The 19438-nt window shown below is 36.8% G+C and overlaps 1 long non-coding RNA gene across 1 annotated transcript; it reads left to right on the top strand.

Moving 5' to 3' along the window:
- Positions 1-9427: 9427 nt before the first annotated feature.
- LOC147310772 (uncharacterized) lies at positions 9428-18259 on the top strand. The gene is made up of 6 exons (XR_015125531.1): positions 9428-9984; positions 11601-11632; positions 12582-12613; positions 13675-13701; positions 15953-15983; positions 17526-18259. It is a non-coding gene; the product is annotated as an uncharacterized LOC147310772 (long non-coding RNA).
- The last annotated feature ends 1179 nt before the right edge of the window (positions 18260-19438 follow it).

The following is a 19438-nucleotide window of genomic DNA, read 5'->3' on the forward strand; positions in this document are numbered from 1 at the left end:
TTATGCTTAATCATACTATTTCTGCTTTTCATAGGATTTGTGCTTAATATAGTATTTCTGCTAAATTTAGTATTTCTGATTAATTATAGTTTTTCTACTAAATCATAGTACAGTATTTCTGCTTTTTATGGGATTTGTGCTAAAACAAAGTATTTCTACTAAATGTAGAATTTATGCTTAATCATACCATTTCTGCTTTTTATAGGATTTGTGCTTAATATAGTATTTCTGCTAAATTATAGTATTTCTGCCAAATTATAATATTTGTGCTAAAACATAGTCTTAATTTAAAATTACAATATTCATAGTTCATCACAGTGTCTCTGGTAAATCACAATATTTCATGCTCTGTTGTACTATTTTTCTAAATCATAGTGTTTCTGTAATGTTTAAGTATTTTTGGCTAAATATATTCTTTCTGTTATCTTATACTATTTCTCCTAAATTCTTGTATTTTTGAGAAGTTATCATGTTTCTGGTAAGTTACAATATTTCTGCTAAATTCTGCTATGCTATTGTATTTCTGCCAAGTATTATGTTTCCTCTAAGATATTGCAGTTCTGCTAAGTTATTCCATTTTAGCAAACTTCTTTTGCTTCTGCAAAGTTTTTACAATTTCTGCAACTTTTCAGCTTTTTCAGCTACTTTTTGCATACAGCTTCAGCTTTAAGCATCCACACTGCATTTTCGCAGGAAATGCAAATTTTTCTAGTTATTGGGTGGATGCCGTAGGCATCCACACTATTGAGATCCTGTTTCTCTTTATTCTTTATCCTTTATTATTCTAGTTGCTCCGTTTCTTTGCCGCTTAACTACTCCCTCAGTTTTCAGCCGATTTTTACCATTCAAACTCTAAACTGTTCTGCTATTTCTGCTTTCGACTGCTATATCTTTTGGTACTTATTACTATTATACTTTTTAAAATATTACACTTTTTTCCTTTAATTTGTCCCATTGAAATGAATGGGAAACTTCTACAATTCTGCTAAAACTTGCTTGTCTTTGAAACTTAACTACTTCCTCATACTTTCACCTAGAAACTCCATTCAAACTTTAAAACGTTCTCAGATGATTGGGCTATTCCTGTGTGATTCAGCTTTTTCATATCTGTTACCGTTTTCATGTAATGACTCTTTAAGTTTTCAGTTACAACTTTGTGATTTTTCAGAAAATACATGTGTTGCTATGGTTGCTATGCAATTAACTCCCACTGCACACTCGTCCGTTCTGAATTTTCTCTTCATGTCTGAACAACTCCTTGCTACTCGCTCAATTTCCACTCAACTTCCACAAATTATACATCAAAACGTAGGTATTTTTGCTGGCTTTAAGACAGTGTCACTATAATTATTGTGAGAGTTACGTTTTTTTCACAATTTGCCTCGAAGTGACACATGGTCTAAAAACTCCCCATTCAAAGTCTATGGGGAGGTTGTGAAACTCAGAGCTGAAATACTGAAACTGAAGGCATTTTCAAATCGTCATATCTCCTTAACGAAGCAAAGTTAAGACATGAGGCTTGTCCCTGTATATCTTCAGACACTCCTGACACTCACAATTCAAGAATTATTTTCTCACCTATTACCGTTCTGAGATGAGTTAGACTTGTTTGAGGGGTGGAAATCTGTCCTCCTCTCATTTTTCAAATTCCGAAAATGAAGCCGTTTCTTCTCTCGTCATATCTCCGCGACGGAGATACAAAGAGCTATGTAAATCGCAGTCAAAGTACACCAAAGTCCGCTGATTCACCCAGTGCAAGAATTATGCTTCTATCCCACCTAGTTTTTGAGTTACACGACGTTTTGTAACTCCAAAAAACGGCGTTTTTCGCGTCTCACCGCGATCTAATTCTGACTCCTCATCACCCTTTTTTTCAAAGCGCCCGCCCCCTTAGAGGTGGCGCGATTGGTAATGACACCGCTCTTCAGACCAGAGGTCGTGGGTTCGATTCCACCTTGGCCCACATGTTTTTTTTTTAACTACAAATTTATACACTATCACAGACCGGTAATTCATATTGATAATTTATTACAATTCTGCAAAGTTTAATGATTTTAGCAGCTTTTCTAATATGGACCTCAGATTCTGGTTAACAGTCTATGGCAGAAATACATACAAGTACACAGCCTGATGAAGCAGACAGAAGCAGTACCTCTGATTGGTTCCGCAGTTTCACCTCTTATCAGCACAAATCTCACCCTCTTCTGCTGTTTTCACCTCTTTTCTGCTAATTTGAGCTTCTGTTCCACAGTGCACTCAGCCTCTTCTGCTGTTTTCATTAGAATTTTAAGCTTTTCCACCTTTTTTCAGTTACGTGAGAACCAGTTTGGCTCAATGAGTAGCTGAAAAATATCAGCCTCTTCTGCTGTTTTAGCAGGATTTCAGAGTTCAGCTTTTTCACTTGTTTTAAGCACAAATTTCAGTTTCTTTACCTCATTTCACAACAAAGTTCTTCCTCTTCACCTCTTTTCTGCTAATTTGAGCTGCTGCTCCACAGTGCACATTTTCCCTCTCATCATATCTTTGCTTGTGACCAGAACTCATTTGGCTCAGAGGGTAGGGCATCTGTCGTGAGACCCGGTGGCAGAGGTTCGAATCCTACCTGTGACAGCTGCTACACATGTTCACTGCTTGCATGCGCTCTGCTTTCTTGACACTCTCCAGTGTGTCATTACACATACAGCCATCTTCAGCAAGCACTTCTGCTTCTACACTTCTTTTCAACTCGGCTTTTTGCTTCTTTACCTCTTTTCAGCAGAAATTATTCCTCTTCACCTCTTTTCTGCTAATTAGAGCTCCTGCTCCACAGTGCACTTAGCCTCTTCTGCTGTTTTCATTAGAATTTTAAGCTTTTCCACCTTTTTTCAGTTACGTGAGAACCAGTTTGGCTCAGTGAGTAGCTGAAAAATATCAGCCTCTACTACTGTTTTAGCAGGATTTCAGAGTTCAGCTTTTTCACTTGTTTTAAGCACAAATTTCAGTTTCTTTACCTCATTTCACAACAAAGTTCTTCCTCTTCACCTCTTTTCTGCTAATTTGAGCTTCTGCTCCACAGTGCACATTTTCTCTCTCATCATATATTTGCTTGAGACCAGAACTCATTTGGCTCAGAGGGTAGGGCAGCTGCCGTGAGACCCGGGGGCAGAGTTTCGAATCCTACCTGTGACAGTTGCTACACATGTTCCCTGCTTGCATGCGCTCTGCTTTCTTGACACTCTCCAGTGTGTCATTACACATACAGCCATCTTCAGCAAGCACTTCTACACCTCTTTTCAACTCATCTTTTTGCTTCTTTACCTCTTTTCAGCAGAACTTCTTCTGATTCACCTCTTTTCTGCTAAATGTTTAGCCTTTTCACCTCTTATTAGCACAATACTAAGCAGCTTCTGCTAATTTCACCAGAATTGTCAGTCTCTCCACCTCTTCTTTGTAAGAATCAGTTTGGTCCAGTAAGGTGAGACGCCGCCTATAGATCAGAAAGGCCAGGTTCGAATCTCGCTCAGGGCAATGTTTTTTGTTTTTTCAACTTTTTCTGCTTTTTTCAGCAGAAATCTTCAGCGTAAGGCATCCACACAGCATTTTCGCAGGAAATGCAATTTTTTCTAGTTATTATTATTCTTAGGACTTCCGTACACTTTTCGCCGTTTAACTACTTCCACAATTTTCAGCCGATTTTCACCGTTCAAATTTTAAACTATTCAGCTATTTTTGCTCTTTCCTGCTATATCTTTTGCTATTTTTAACTATTATACTTTTTAAAATATTCCACTTTTTTCCTTTAATTTGTCCCATTGAAATGAATGGGAAACTTCAGCAATTCTGCTAAAATTTGCTTGTTTTTGAAACTTAACTACTTCCTCATACTTTCACCTAGAACAACCATTCAAACTTTAAAATGTTCACAAATTATTGGGCTATTCAGGTATGATTCAGCTTTTTCAAATCTTTTACTGTTTTACTTTTATGCCTCTTAAAGTTTTGAGTTGCAAAATTGTGATTTTTCACAAAATACATGCGTTGTTATGGTTGCTATGCTCTTGGCTTCCAGTGTGACACTGAAGCTTTTGCAGTCTTCTCTTCATGTCCGAACAACTGTTTGCTACTTGCTCAATTTTCACTCAACTTCCACAAATTATACATCAAAACGTAGGTATTTTTGCTGGCTTTCAGAAAATGTCACTATCATTGTTGTGGAATTCATAGAACTTTCGCAAATCTCCTCAGACTAACACAAGGTCAGAAAACTCTCCATATAAAGTCAATGGAGAGTTTGTTCAAAATCACCGCTGCATTTCTGTAATGAGAGGCATATTCGAATCGTCATATCTCCTTAACGAAGCAAAGTTAAGACATGAGGCTTGTCCCGGCATATCTTCAGACACTCCTGACGCTCACAATTCAAGAATTTCTTTCTCACCTCTTACCGTTCTGAAATGAGTTGGACTTGTTTGAGGGTAGGAAATTCGTCCTTCGCTCAGATTTCTTCAGATTTCAAACTGTGGAAATGAACCACTTTTTTCTCTCGTCATAACTTTTTGTTGGATTTCCACAGAGACCTGAAAATTTCCATGATTGTTCACCAAAGCCTGCTGTCTCTTACGGTGAAAGAATGATATCGATACTCCAAACAGATTTCAAGTTACAAAGCGTTGTTTGAGGGCAAGTCAAGGCAGTTTTTGCTTCGCTTTACTCAGTTATGGTGCATTAGAAGTCAAATATCTTTAATAATTCATATTTTAATGATAAATTGTAAACACTGGAAGATTCCCCCATCTCTTCTGAACAAAACGGTGTAAGAATGACCGCTCTAGCCCCTACGGTTAGGAAATTATGGTCATTTGTTTGAGGGGAGTCGTCACTATGAGAAATAGACTGCAATAATCCTGTGCCTCTCTGTGCTGCGTGTGTAAAAAGATGCACCTTTTTTGGCGGGAAAACGTAAACAGCCACTCTGATTGGTGGATTTAAATTCGGCATCTCTCTCCCTCTGTGTGTGTGTGTGTGTGTGTGTGTGTGTGTGTGTGTGTGTGTGTGTGTGTGTGTGTGTGTGTGTGTGTGTTTAGTGGGAGAGAGAACACCCTGCCCTTATTTGGCAGCATGTCATTGTAGGATTTAAATTGAATATAGTTAGACTGGTTGACTGGATTAGAGCCTGTGTTTGTGTGTCCCTCTGTGCATTTGTGTTTCAATATGCCTCCATATTTGTGTTTCAATAAGTTATTACTATTCTGCTAAATCATAGTATTTCTGGTACTTTTCGGTACTTGTGCTAAATACAGTATTTCTGCTAAGTCATACTATTTCTGCTTTTCATAAGATTTGTGCCTAATATAGTATTTCTGCTAAATTATAGTATTTATTCTTTTTATAGGGTTTGTGCCTAACATAATATTTCTGCTAAATTATAGTATTTCTGCTTTTTATAGGATTTGCGCCTAATATAGTATTTCTGCTTTTTATAGGATTTGTGCTTAATATAGTATTTCTGCTAAATTATAGTATTTCTGCTTTTTATAGGATTTGTGCTAAAACATAATATTTCTACTAAATGTAGTATTTATGCTTAATCATACTATTTCTATATATTTCTGCCAGGTCCCCAGGCAGCCAGTCCTCTGTGAGGACTGAGACATTCAAATTTTCAAATCAGGGCCTGCACGGTTTCCCAGCCAATCATATAAGTGTCCTGAGGCATTCAAATTTGCATATTGGGGCCTTCATGGCTTCTAAGGCAGCCAATCATATCTGAGGGCTGAGTAATTCAAATCCACAAATCAGGGCCTGCACGGCTTCCCAGCCAGCCAATCATATATGTGGCCTCAGCCATTCAAATTTGCATATTGGGGAATTCGTGGCTTCTAAGTCAACAAGTCATCCATGTCATATATCTCTAAAAATTCATATTTTAATGATAAATTGTCAACACTTGAAGATTCCCCCATCACTTCTGAACAAAACGATGTAAGAATGACCGGTCTAGCCTCTATGGTTAGGAAATTATGGTCATTTGTTTGAGGTGAGTCGTCATTATGAGAAATAGACTGCAAAAATCCTGTGCCTCTCTGTGCTGCGTGTGTAAACAGAAGCACCTGTTTTGGAGGGAAAAAGTGCACAGGCTCTCTGATTGGTGGATTCAAATTCAGCAGCTCCCAGGCTGACCTAGAAACTTACTTCTCTCTCCCTGTGTGTGTGTGTGTGTGTGTGTGTGTGTGTGTGTGTGTGTGTGTGTGTTTAGTGGGAGAGAGAGAACCCTACCCTTATTTGGCAGCATGTCATTGTAGGATTTAAATTGAACATAGTTAGACTGGTTGACTGGATTAGAGCCTGTGTTTGTGTGTCCCTCTGTGCATTTGTGTTTCAATAAGTTATTACTATTCTGCTGAATCATAATATTTCTGGTACTTTTCGGTACTTGTGCTAAATACAGTATTTCTGCTAAATCATACTATTTCTGCTTTTCATAGGATTTATGCCTAATATAGTATTTCTGCTAAATTATAGTATTTCTGCTTTTTATAGGATTTTTGCCTAACATAGTATTTCTGCTAAATTATAGTATTTCTGCTTTTTATAGGATTTGTGCCTAACATAGTATTTCTGCTAATTATAGTATTTCTGCTTTTTATAGAATTTGTGCTAAAACATAGTATTTCTACTAAATGTAGTATTTATGCTTAATCATAGTATTTCTATATATTTCTGCCAGGTCCCCAGGCAGCCAATCTTCTGTGAGGACTTAGACATTCAAATTTTCAAATCAGGGCCTGCACGGTTTCCCAGCCAATCATATATGTGTCCTGAGGCATTCAAATTTGCATATTGGGGCCTTCATGGCTTCTAAGCCAGCCAATCATATCTGAGGGCTGAGGAATTCAAATCCACAAATCAGGGCCTGCACGGCTTCCCAGCCAGCCAATCATATATGTGGCCTCAGGCATTCAAATTTGCATATTGGGGGAATTCGTGGCTTCTAAGTCAACAAGTCATCCATGTCGTATATCTCTAAAAATTCACATTTTAATGATAAATTGTTAACACTGGAAGATTCCCCCATCTCTTCTGAACAAAACGGTGTAAGAATGACCGCTCTAGCCCCTACGGTTTGGAAATTATGGTCATTTGTTTGAGGGGAGTCGTCACTATGAGAAATAGGCTGCAATAATCCTGTGCCTCTCTGTGCTGCGTGTGTAAAAAGATGCACCTATTTTGGCGGGAAAAAGTACACAGGCTCTCTGATTGGTGGATTCAAATTCAGCAGCTCCCAGGCTGACCTAGAAACTTACTTCTCTCTCCCTGTGCATTTTTTTGCTGATTTTTTCATTTAACAAGTATATTTGAGGGACCCTCAGCATGTTCAGCATTTTTTCAGCTGTCCATTTTGCTTTTCTAATTTTTCTGTTTAACTTATTACTATTGTGCTAAATCATACTATTTCTGCTATTTTATAAGATTTGTGCAAAATATAGTATTTCTGCCAAATATAGTATTTCTGATTATTTATAGTTTTTCTACTAAATCATAGTACAGTATTTCTGCTTTTTATAGGATTTGTGCTAAAACATAGTATTTCTACTAAATGTAGTATTTATGCTTAATCATACTATTTCTGCTTTTCATAGAATTTGTGCCTAATATAGTATTTCTGCTAAATTACAGTATTTCTGCTTTTTATACTATTTGTGCTAAAACATAGTATTTCTACTAAATGTAGTATTTATGCTTAATCATACTATTTCTATATATTTCTGCCAGGTCCCCAGGCAGCCAATCCTCTGTGAGGACTCAGACATTCAAGTATACAGATCACGGCCTGCACGGCCTCCCAGCCAGCCAATCATATCTGAGGTCTTCCGTTTCCTCTCTCGTCATATCTCAGTGACGGATGTACATAGAGCAATGTAAATAGCAGTCAAAGTACACCAAAGTCCGCTGATTCACCCAGTGCAAGAATTATGCTTCTAGTCCACCTAGTTTTTGAGTTACACAACGTTTTGTAACTCCAAAAAACGGCGTTTTTCGTCTCTCACCGCGATCTAATTCTGACTCCTTATGAGCCTGTTTTTCAAAGCAGCTCCTCCCTTTCCCAGTGGCGCAGTTGGTAATGACACGGGTCTGCAAGCCAAAGATCGTGGGTTCGATTCCACCTTGGTCAACATGTTTTTTTCCCTACAAATTAATACACTGTCACAGACCAGTAATTCATATTCATCATTTATTACAATTCTGCAAACTTTTATGATTTTACCAGCTTTTCTAATATGGACCTCATATTCTTGTTAACACTCCATGACACAAATACTCTTACCTTTAGGCTCTGTGTATGTATGTGTGTGTGTATCAATATTTCTCCCATTTTAAAGTATTACTCCTCTATAATTGTATTTCTGTTAAATCAAAGTACTTTTACTACATCTTAGTACTTCTGCTAAATAATAGTATTTGTTCTAAATCATTTTTATTATGCCATATTGTAGTATTTCTGCTAAATCATACTATTTCTACTATATTATATTTTTCTTTCTAAATATAGCATTTCTGCTATAGAATTGTATTTCTGCTATGTTATAATATTTGTGCAAAACCAGAGTATTTGTGCTAAAACATAGTATTTCGTCTAAATGTAGTATTTCTGGGTAATCATAGTATTTCTATATATTTGTGGCAGGTCCCCAGGGAGTCAATCCTCTGTGAGAACTGTAATATTCAAATTTACATATCAGAGACATACAAATTGCATATTGAGGCCTCCATGGCTTCCCAGCCAGCTGAGGACAAATCAAAGCAGTTTTTGCTTCACTTCTATTCAGTTATGGTCTATTACAAGTCAAATATCTTCAATAATTCCTATTTTAATAATAAATTGTCAACACTTGAAGATTCCCCCATCTTTTCTGAACAAAACGGTGTAAGAATGACCGCTCTAGCCCCTACGGTTAGGAAACTATGGTCATTTGTTTGAGGGGAGTCCTCACTATGAGAAATAGACTGCAAAAATCCCGTGTCTCTCTGTGTCTGTGCTGCAGGCACCTGTTTTGCTGGGAAAAAGTACACAGCCTCTCTGATTGGTGGATTCAAATTCAGCAGCTCACAGGCTGCTTGACTGAAAACTTGCTTCTCTCTCCCTGTGTGTGTGTGTGTGTGTGTGTGTGTGTGTGTGTGTGTGTGTGTGTGTGTGTGTGTGTGTGTGAATTGGATCTTGTGTGTGTGTCTCTCTGTGCATGTGTGTTTCCTTATGTGTACATATTTGTGATTGTGTGGCTATTATATTTTTTTTTGCTGATTTTTTTCATTTAACAAGTATATTTGAGGGACCCTCAGCATGTTCAGCATTTTTTCAGCTGTCCATTTTGCTTTTCCAATTTGTCTGTTTAAGTTATTACTATTGTGCTAAATCATACTATTTCTGCTATTTCATAAGATTTGTACTTAATTTACTATTTCTGCTTTTTATAGGATTTCTGCTTAGTATAGTATTTCTGCTAAATGTAGTATTTATGCTTAATCATACTATTTCTATACATTTCTTCTCTTCTGAACAAAACAGTGTAAGAATTAAGAATGACCGTTCAAGCCCTTACGGTTAGGAAATTATGGTCATTTGTTTGAGGGGAATCCTTACTGGATAAGGTTTATATATATATATAAATATATTGTCTTTAAAACATCTTTGCAGAATGTCCTGGACTGGTTGTCTTTTTTGTTTGTTTTTTTAGGTCTGGTGAACTCTATCACCAGCTATTTGGTGTTGGTGTTCAGGAGAAGAGCCTTCTAATAATATTTATTTAACTTATAGAATTAAAGTTCTGCTAGTTTTTTTCTGTAGCAAACAGATATTGTATAAAATATTTAAAATTACCTACATTTTTTATGTTTACAATGCCCATTGTGTGTAATACTGGATTTTCCTACGACCCGTGAACGCCTCATCTTTTACCTGACTGCCGGACATCCGCCTTTCTGCACACTTCGTTGAGTCCGCTCTGGGTGAGTGCTGCGCCTCTGCTTCTCCTCTCCTCTTCTAAATGTCTATACTCTGTTTGCGCGATGTAACAAGTTCTTGTTAGTGATTTATAAAGCCAGCCGAGGTATAACTCATGTTAAAGTAACACAATGGTTGCTTTTTAGTGAAAAGTTGTCATTTTTGTATGTAAAAGCAGTGTTTGATGAGCTAACGCTAACAACCCAATGCTAACGACTAGCGTTCTTATGAGCCCAGTGTGAAATGAAGATTTGACGGTAAACCACGGTTATTGTGTTGTTTTATTAATTACATTTGGTGTGTTTGTCAGTCTGTTACATAAGGTGCAGTTAGTTCTCTTCACAAATCAGTTGGTTAAAACAGCCTCATTCTTTATGCTGTAAAGTTTTTAACGAACCGCCATCTTAGATTCAGTGTCAGCTGTCGGCAAGATCAAAGGAGCCATTTTACCGCCTCTGACCGAACACGGGAGAAAAAGAGTCGCGTGTGTGCAGGTCTTGTGGCTTAATTAAGAGAAAGGAGGGGGGGGGGGGGAACTGAGGATTAAACATAGGCTATGTCCCCACATACACGGGTATTTTTGAAAACGGAGATTTTCCGTTTCCGTTTTAAAAAATGATCCCGTCCACACATAAATGCAGAAATGAAGGAGAACGCTGCTAGGAACATACCAAAACAACAGGTGGCGATATATTCCTAACCGTGTAGAAATGTTGGCCAATCAGAAGTCTAGAAGCCTCGGTGGGAAATAGCAAACAAAGATGGGGCATAAAAGCAGAACCGAGTCATATGTGTGGGGGGACAGTAACTGTGTGTGTATATGTAAGCATTTAAACACTGCAGAGAGAACAATTAACAGTAACCGTATTGTAGAAATGCATTTCATTGAAACAATAACGTGGCGCACAGTGTGACGTCAAAAAAGGCGCTGCGTTTTCTCCGTTTCCCTGTCCACACATAAATGCAAAAACGGAGTTTTCGAAAATATTCTGGCAAGCGTTTTTAGTTTTTCAGTGACCGAAAACGCCGTTTAAGTGTGGACGAAAGGTGCAAACGGATAGAAAAATCTCCATTTTCAAAAGTACCTGTGTACATGTGGACATAGCCCAAGAATAATAAGAACTCCTAATTTGTAGACTTTAATTTTTAAGAACTGTTTAACAAGGCTTGTTTGTGCCAACCTAAATCTGCAGCACAGTTTAAATTCTCACTTTGTGGAAAATTAATGAAATAAACAACAGCCCACCTTCACATAAATAAAATATGGCAGTATATTATTATTAATAATATGGTATATAGATATTTATTTTAAAATAACAGCATATTTAATGATACTATGTGCAGTTGGTAATATTTTAGGAAGTAGAATTTGAATGCACACCACCTCAAATATTAAAGCCTTAAAAATATACATCGTGCAGTTTTTCATGTATGAGTGTTATTGCAATCTTAAATGAGATGTAGACCAAAGAAAACAGAGGAGAGTTGTTGTTGTTTGTATTCCAGCTGTAGTAAACAAAGAAGTTTAGTGAATCTTTTTGACAACAGAGAGTGATGCAGTATTGATGCTAATTTGAGTTTTCTGATCCTGTATTTTTGTTCTTTGTCTTTTGTTACACAGAGTGAACTAGAAGCTTGGTTTTGCCTTTGCTGGTAAGTAAACAGTGATTGTAACTGAAGCAATATGAAACTGGGATTGTGTAACATGTTTAGCAATTTACATACAATAGTTTGGCTTTCTGTGATATCTTGCCATTTGCTCATGGGCAAAAACACATTTAGGATTTATAAGCAGTAAAGCCCCCCCCACTAGATCTCTGAGTGTCCCTAAAAATGTCCCTGAAGTTTAATAGGCCATTTGTTTTTAATTTTAAAGGCTTATCAAAGCATTTCTGTAGTAATTATTGTTTTTATTACACATGTTAAGGCCATTTGAGACTGCAATTAAATTTTGCCCTCTTTAGACTAAAGTGAGTTCATTTTGTCTGAGGTAAAGTGCTGGGGAAAGTCTTTTTTTCCTTGCAGATTTATTTTGTTCATGCTTTTTTGTCACATGTTTCAAATCATCTAACAGGGATGATATGAATAAATACAAAAAAGCATTTTAAAGTGATGATTTCACATATGAAGCAGAGAAAACCAAACCAGAGCTATCTGTTCTAATGTGAGAACATGCTGGTCTCTAATACCCAGCTGTGGAAGCCCTGATACGAAGAACTACCATCAAGCATTTATAGTATCAAGTATCATTTGTGATTGTTGCACGCTTTGAAACTGTGATGTTATCATTTGATCAAGTGTGCAGTGCGAGCAAATCATTGCTTGTGGTATCTGCTGTGTTATGTAATAGCACCAAAGTATTAGAGCTTTACGTTAATGAGGAATTTCTGTGGCTTATTGCAGATTAATAAAACGACACATCACCTTAATAAAGACAGAAATCTTTAATAAGGTGCAGAAAGAGAAGATGGGGTGTTTATAGTAAAGCTGTTGTAAACAAAGAATTTAACAGATTTTTTTTTTCACTACAGATTGTGATGCAGTATTGACTCTGATGCTGATTTCAGTTGTCTGATTCTGTATTTTTGTTCTTTTGTTACAGAGTGAAACAGAACTTTGGTTTTGCCTTTGCTGGTAAGTAAGCAGCAATTGTAACTGCAGTAATATGACATTGTCACTGTGTAACATGTTTAGCAACTTACCTATAACGTAGTTTGGTTTTTGTGACATTACCATTTATTGATGGGCAAAAACAAATGGTCAGAATTTATACCTTGTAGCAGCAAAGGCCCCACACATGACCTCTGACTGTCCCTGAAGTTTAACAGGCCATTTGTGTCTGATTTTTATGTTTGAACACAAACAACTGTTTTTATACAGTTGTTCATGTTCTCCGTTTGTTTATGGATTTACGTAGCAGAGCACCACAGTTGTTGATTTATATCTTCACTCATATTCTGCTTATGTATTACATTAAAGTCAGACCACTATAGAAGTATTTTTGCCTGAGTGAACAGAAGTGGTAGGTTAAACATGTAAGCAATAATAAAAAACTCAGAGAACCAGAGTTGTGAGTAGGCAATGTTGTGTATGTTAAAGCCTGTGTGTAATTTATATACAATAAGTTTAAATCAGTTTCTTAATAATTTGCTTGATACAATGTGTTTAAAATTTTATATAAAAGGGAAATATTGCAAAATACAAAAAGATTCCTGCCAACAGGTACAATGGAAGGACTCTTTATTATAATTTTTGTAATTGCAAAATGGTGTGCCACTGTTGTTACTATAACATGTCAGAATTTACATGTATTTTAGGATTTACATATTCAGATCAGAACTAAAACCTAATGAGGTTTTCCGTTGATTCTAACAGTTGTGGTTTTTCCACACTTTATTAAGCACTGACTTGTGATAGAAAATGATGGAGCTAAAAAGCCATAATCTGTACCAACAAATATTGGTGCCTCTTTTTTGCACTTCTGTAGTATGCATGCCTTTATTACACATGTTATCGCCATGTGAGACTCTGTAACTAAAGTTTGTCCTCTTCAGACTACAGTGAGTTCATAAAGGCTTGGAGAAATTGAGGATTTTACTAGTTATTTCATGTCACAGTAAATTGGATTGTGTGTGAAGAGGTTTACAGTGGTAAGTCATTAAACAGTGATCTGATGTGTTGTTTCCTTTCTCTAGGATACTGATCTGATCGTCGCAAGTCTGGTAAGTAAAGGTTTTGTCTGCGGTACAGTGCTGAGAAAGGTCTTTCTTCTTTGCAGATTTATTTTGTTTATGCTTTTTTCACATGTTTCAAATCATCTAACAAGGATGACCTGGATAAATACAAAAAGCAGTTTTAAAGTGATGATTTCATTTTTGAACCAGAACAACCTGGTCTAATGTAAAAACATGTTGGTCTCTAATACCCAGCTGTGGATGCCCTGATAGCAACAATTACCATCAAGCATTTACAGTAACTGGTAATGATTGGTTTACATCACTGGTTGATTTTGGTCCACTATAATTTCAGAATTGTCATAATTAGATCCAAACAGGGCAGGCAAGAAAAGAAAAGAAAAAAGTCTTAATTAAGGCCCAATATAGGGTTTTCAAGTCATGCCAAGTATCTTAATTTCATTAAAGTCCAGACTGATTCGTTTACACCATGTGTTTTGTTTCATTCATTCAATTGGACTTGCTTGTGTGCTTCAGATCCTAAGTGTGATTAAACTTAAGCCCAGGACCTGATGAGTTGATGTAGGTCCTGAAGTAGTAAGTAAAGGAACTCTGGGACATCACAGTAACAGCACCATGTTTTATTTTAATGCTGGTGTTTTTCTCTCACTATAGATGATTCAGTTTAGTGCAGTTAGTCAGCACAGCTCTTGGTTATCATTGAGATATTATTAGGCAACTTGTTTTTGCATGTTCAGCTACAACATCTGGGAGGGTATTTGTTTTCTGGGGTCTCCAGATCCTTAGAAATCTCTTTGTAAACCTTTACAGAACTATATGTGTTTGTTTCACATTAGAGCAGCTCACGACTAGCAGTTTAGGGACAATTAAATATTCACATAGGACAGGGGTCTCAAACTCCACTCTTCAAGGGCCGGTGTCCTGAAGCTTTTCCACGCATCCCTGTTACAAAACACCTGAATAACATTTGTAGGTCATTAGTGAGAGTATAGAATTTGACTGTGTGCTAAAGTGACATCCCCTAAGACTACTCAAATTTAAGTAATTTAAGTGTTTGGAAAAATGTACTTCTAAAAGTACTTTCATTGCATCATGTTCATTCACCCATGAGCTGCTATAACATGAATCAAATTCCTGAATTACCACCTCAGCATGCAGTCACGTTCTGTAGAGTTTTGCTAATGACCTACTAATGTTATTCAGGTGTGTTGCAACAGGGACACATAGAAAAGTTTCTGGACACCAGGCCTTAACGACCAAGAGTTTGAGACCACTGGTGGTAGGGCATTGTGGATTTCAAAAGCTTCTTCCCTTAAATCACTGCCTGAAAACTGCTTTTTGTAATTTGTCATAATGACTTGCAAAATATAGGTGGGATGAAAACATAAACATAAGACATTTTATAGTGGCCTGATATTTTTATCAAGGCTGTTTTTTGAAAATAATCCTGCCCTAATTTACAAAAGATGAACTGTCTGAAAGTCATGTTTGTTTGTTTAAGAAATGTGGGAATCTCCAGCTAAGATCTTACATGCAACAGCTCAGATACAGCACTCACTTCTGTTCTTTTTATCATGAAATGATCTACAAAGAAATTACCATCATACTAAATTTTGCTAATTAGGCCTTAATATCAGCTATGATAAGTTTATTATAGATTTAGTGTAGTGCTTATTGCTGTGTATCAAACATGCCCCAAATGTGACTGAAATATGTAGAAACTGCTGTGTAGAAACTAGCTGTCTCCAAATTTCTCATTTTGCCAAAATTCATACAGAGTGGCCTGAAACTGTCTGCTGTAACCTCAGTGTGTTGGTTTTGTTGGACCATATAATATTTACAGTAAGTTACTGTAGCAGCACGTCTTGGTGTAAGTTTATAGAGTGTTTTTTTTTTTTTTTTACTGTGTTAATAGAATTTGAATGCAGGCCACCTCAAATGTCAAAGCCTACAAACATTCCATACAAGCTATCATTTGTGATTGTTGCCTACTTTTAAATTGTGACATCACCATTTGATAAAGTGTGTAGTAGTAGGTGAAGCAAATCATTGGTTACGATATCTACTCTCTTATGTAACTGAACCTAAATTTTGGAGCATTACATGACTCAGAAACTTGTGTGGCTTATTGCAAATGGATAAAACTACATATTACCTTTATGAAGATGATCATCTTTATTAGGGTGCGGAAAAAGAAAACAGAGGAGAGTTGTTGTTGTCTAATGCTGATTGGAGTTGTCTGAGCCTGTATTTTTGTTCTTTGTCTTTTGTTACACAGAGTGAACAGCTCTTTGGCTTTGCCTTTGCTGGTAAGTAGACAGTAATGGTAATGTTTAGTAATTTACTTACAGTAGTTTGGCTATTTGTGTTATCTTGCCATTCACTCATGGGCAAAGACAAATAGTCAGGATTTAGAATCTGTAGCAGCAAAGCCCCCACACAGGACCACTGACTGCCCCAGAAAATGTCAATGAAGTTTAATAGCCCATTAATGTCTGATTTTAATTTTTGATGGCTTATCAAGTCCAAACATAGTTAAATGTCAGAGACATCTTTATGCAGTTGTTCGGTTTCTCCTTATGTTTGTGGATTTAAGTGTGAGTCTAGGTGGTACCTTAAACACTTAAGAGCACCACAGCTATCGATTTTTATTGTCTCTCTCATTCCACTTATGAATTAGCATGAAGTCAAAACGCTAGAAGTATTTTTCCTGAGTGACTGGCCTGAGTGCAGTTCACACTGCAGGCGAAAGCGCATCAAATCAGATTTTTTTGTCATGTTGGTATCAGTGATGGTATCATGGTATGACAGTGTGAACGGCACAAATCCGATATTTTAGAAAGCGACTGCTGTTTGAATTTCAATTGTCTTAATTAAGGTCCAAAATAGTGTTTTGAAATCATTTCACAGCTCTTGCTGTTCATCAAGATGTTTTTAGGCAAATGTGAGAAGGTTTGTGTTCTTTTTGGCCAGTCAATAAATAATTTTGAGTTTAATGGATATAAAGTATTTAAAGCAGGAGGCCTGAAACTCTGCTGTAACCTCAGTGTGCGGGTTTATTTGGACCATATAATATTTACAGTAAGTTACTGTAGCAGCACGTCTTGGTTTGAGTTTATAGACTTAGTTTATTGTTTTAATAGAACGTAAAAATGTCCTTATAACAGTTCCACCATCATTTGTTAAACATTGTCATTCTGTTCACTCCAATAATTTACTGTAGAAGTCTTTAGTATTTAAAGCCCTACATGTACTGTATTTTTGAGATTATAAGGCATAATGTCAATAAACAAGTCTGTTTTTAAGGCAGATTAAGCCAAACAAACAGTCAGATAAGTCAAACTTTATTCAAGTCATTCACAAACAACTCTCAACACTGTTCAGTTGTAACACATAAAATACAGAACAATACACTCACTTTTTCAGTTCATTCCTCATCTACAAATCCATCAAACTCTTCATGGGTTGATCAGTTTGAAATCTGCTTCATAAGCATGTCTCTTAGCACGTGCCAGGTCCTTGTACACACACCATAATGTTATGTTGAAGCACCGTACGAATTACTCTGCGAGGGTCCTGACTATGGTAGCCATAATGCTCTGACAATACATCAAGCAGCGCAGCTTTGTAGCTTACCGAAGTCTTACTAAAATATTTGACAGAATTTTGAGCGCTGTGTACCACAGAAATCCTGTTCGAGGTCAGTAAGCATAACCAGAATCGATACACTAGGCACATTGTATGTTTTTGAGAAAATGACAGGATTTTAGGTGTGCCATATAGTCTGAAGAATATGGTAAATCCAAGCATGTTGGAAATATGACTAATTCCAGGCTTTTTGTGTCTTACAGGTGACCTGCTGCAGAAGATCCTCTCTCTCTCTATCATTATAAGCAATTCTGTCTATCCTATCACTCTCCCAACTCTATCTAATTTGAAAGCCATTCTATCTTGTATCCCTCTATCCCTACTGCTCTATCTAATTTGAAAGCCATTCTATCTTGTATCCCTCTATCTCTACCGCTCTATCTAATTTGAAAGCCATTCCATCTTGTATCCCTCTATCTCTACCGCTCTATCTAATTTGAAAGCCATTCTATCTTGTATCCCTCTATCTCTACCGCTCTATCTAATTTGAAAGCCATTCCATCTTGTATCCCTCTATCTCTACTGCTCTATCTAATTTGAGAATCCAAGTTTTGAGAATCCTTTCAGAATCCAATTTTCAGAAATCCAAGTTACCAGAACTTGATCTATCTGTTACAGAATTCTGAGAGATCTCTGCTCTCACTGCTCTTTCTTTCCTGTCATTAAACTCTCACATTCAGTCATTTTGCTGGAAATTACAAGTTGAATATACAGTAGTAGAATTACAGTACAGTAGAACTTTTAGTCGAAACTACTTACACAGCCCTACATTTGTCATTTTAATTTTGCATTAGACTTTAGTTTGGACTGCTAGTTTGGCTTACTTTGATCAATTGTATAAAATATCACCTTTTTATAAGTTTATTTGTAATAAGATAATCTGGTTATTTTGTAATACATACATTCAGATAAATAATAAATTAGATCCAGTCTGTTAGTCTGTTTCATTGGCTATAACATTTGACTGCAAGTTTATAGTATTATTATTTAAGGACAAATCCATTTTGTCACTCAGTGTAAGTATTCAGTCAGTATTGTCATCGAGAAGCGCCTGAGGACTTCCTGTTTCCTGACTGCTGCAGAAAATCCAGCTGAAGAATCCTCATCACCAGTCATCTTATCACCACACCACCAAAGCTCCATATATTTGATTTCAATTTTAGATATCTGAAAGATTTACATAAACTCCCCTAAGAGCTAAGACTTTTATTATAGCCTGTTGATTGTTGAGATTTATTCTGTATATCATTTTACAGAAGTTGTAATTATTTACCAGTCTGGTTAAAAATATATAAGTAAAATTATACAGTTTCAAAAAGAGCTACAATAAAACGGATCAAATTGTTTCCAGAGAACTTTGAATTTCCTTTATTTTGAGTTTGGAGTAGAAAATCAGCTTTTTATATATAATAGTACATTTCTCAGATTTAACAGTAATTTGAGGAGTTATACGTTTTTCTGTGTTTCAAGGTTCAGTTTTGTTTACATTTGTGTATAACCACATATAAGCTCCAGGTTGTACTTCAGCAAAATGCCAAGAAAAGGTCAAAGGTCACAGTCTCAGAAGCTTAGACGTCAGAAGGAGAAAGAACAGCTGAATGTTTCTCAGAGCAGTGAGCAGGTAAAGGTGTGTGTTTCAGCTTTTCCCAGCACAGAAGCGCAGAGCAGTGTTCAGACAGCCACAGTGTCTTATGCAGATGTGGTAAAGAGAAGTGTTCCCTCAGTGTCTGTCCCAGAACCTGAAGTTATGCAGGTAATCCAGACTAAACCCCAGCTAACTGTACAAACACAGCATGATGGACAAGCTCCAGGACAGTCTCATGTACAGGTTACAAACAGTGAAAGTCCACGAGTGAGTAGCGTCTGTGCTTCCCGAAGCCAGGCCGCTCCTAGGTATGGAAAGTACCGGAATCAGCAATGCATGGCTAACAGTTTGGTTTTCCTGTCATTCTTACACGAGGATGAATTTATTACCAGAGCAGATCTAAACCGTGTATTGGACAAAGGCCATGCCGTCTATTCAGATGCCAGACTGAGATTTGTGAACAGTGTGTTTCTAGCCTGCGATGAACTTCCCTCAGTTGTTACCAGCCGCAGACACGAGTATCAAGTCGAC

This window comes from Aulonocara sp. 'chitande type north' Nkhata Bay, linkage group LG16, assembly GCF_057382095.1.
Source record: "Aulonocara sp. 'chitande type north' Nkhata Bay isolate Kocher_YH1m ecotype deep benthic linkage group LG16, A_spYH_male_GT1.1, whole genome shotgun sequence".
Classification (NCBI taxonomy): domain Eukaryota; kingdom Metazoa; phylum Chordata; class Actinopteri; order Cichliformes; family Cichlidae; genus Aulonocara; species Aulonocara sp. 'chitande type north' Nkhata Bay.